Genomic DNA, 1,571 nt, shown 5'->3' with positions numbered 1-1,571 from the left:
AAAACCCTGCCAAAACAGACACAGTAGCCTAGGGTAGTTTTCTACCTGGCTGGCTCCTGTCAACCATCCTACCTATGCATGCATGGAAGATGGATGTTAAATGATGATGATGATATATATATACATGTATGTATATATAAAATCATCATCACTATTGCTGTTATTTGAAATGGTTTGATGGGAGCTGTTGAGCCAGAGGGTTTAGCATAGTTTCTGTAGCTGGAGGTCCTTTTTTTTTTTGTGGTATTTGTGAAGTCACCAAGTAACTTGCAAGGCAACACTCCTCAACTACGGGAGATGTAGTATTGAGGAAGATGGCTTTATTGCAGGTGTTGATAAGGACAGAAACAGGTGTCTAGCTGCAGAGGAAATACATGGCTTTCTTTGCTGGAAAGAGAGAAAAGACATGGTGTGGAAGTAACCTCAAAGAGCAAGGTGAATATCATAGAGAATTGGGCTAGAAGATCAGAAAGAGTGGGCGTGTAGGTAGGTTCATGAGAATGTGAAAGGAGAGTGACAGGTGGTTAGAGATGGGGATGGAGTTGGATGCAGTGAATGGGGCACACAGGTGAAGGTATGGTCAATGGCTGCATATCAGTTGGTGGGGTGTGAGGTGGGGGGTGAAGCAAATAGGAATGGGAGGAGGTGATAAGTGATAATAATAGGGAGACACTCATACATGCACACTGACATTACCCATTGAGCCAAGCATGCTGGCTTTGTTTCTTTCAAGTATTTGCATGTCCTCAGTAGTCATAGCCCATGTCTCACTGCCATGTAGCATTGCTGTTCATGCACAGGCATCATACAATTTGCATTTCACTTTGGGGAAGAGGTCCTTTGTTACCAACAAAGGTGGCAGCTCCCTGAATTTAATAATAATAATAATAATAATAATAATAATAATAATAATAATAATAATGATAATAATAATAATAATTATAATAATCCTTTCTACTGGAAGCACAAGGCCTCAAATTTGGGGGAAAGGACTAAGTTGATTACATTGACTCCAGTCTATAACTGGTACTTATTCAATTGTCCCTGAATGGATGAAAGGCAAAGCCGACCTTGGCGGAATTTGAACTCAGAACATAAAGATGGACGAAATACCGCAAAGCATTTTGCCCGGCATACTAACGATTCTGCTAGCTCACTAACCTAATAATAATAATAATAATGGACCATGATAAAACGATGGCAAGAAAAGCCCCTACATGGTAAATACTGGGCTAAACTAAATGCGAAAGAAATAGACAGAGAAAAATCCCAGCAATGGCTGAGAAGCTCAGGACTCAAAGCAGAGACTGAAGGATTTTTAATTGCTGCACAAGACCAAAGCCTCCCCACCAGAAATTACCAAAAACACATAATGAAAAGAAATATAACAAGTAACTGTAGAATATGTGGAGATCGACAAGAAACAATAAATCATATTATCTCTGGCTGCCCAGTCCTGGCTAAGAAGGAATATATTCACAGACACGACAGAGCTGGGACCTATATACACTGGAAGCTATGCCAACATTATGGAATAGCAACAGAAAAAAGATGGTATAAACACACGCCAG

The 1,571-nt window shown here is 40.1% G+C and overlaps 1 protein-coding gene across 3 annotated transcripts in view; it reads left to right on the top strand.

Annotated features, from left to right (window-relative positions):
• The window catches only part of LOC106881109 (uncharacterized), a 32,229-nt gene that overhangs the window by 11,074 nt on the left and 19,584 nt on the right, over positions 1 to 1,571 (top strand). The window lies entirely within an intron of this gene.

This window comes from Octopus bimaculoides, chromosome 5 (genome assembly GCF_001194135.2).
Source record: "Octopus bimaculoides isolate UCB-OBI-ISO-001 chromosome 5, ASM119413v2, whole genome shotgun sequence".
In the NCBI taxonomy this organism is placed as follows: Eukaryota; Metazoa; Mollusca; class Cephalopoda; order Octopoda; family Octopodidae; genus Octopus; species Octopus bimaculoides.
The sequence above is the reverse complement of the archived record's forward strand: the minus strand, read 5'-3'. Positions and strand labels throughout refer to the sequence as shown.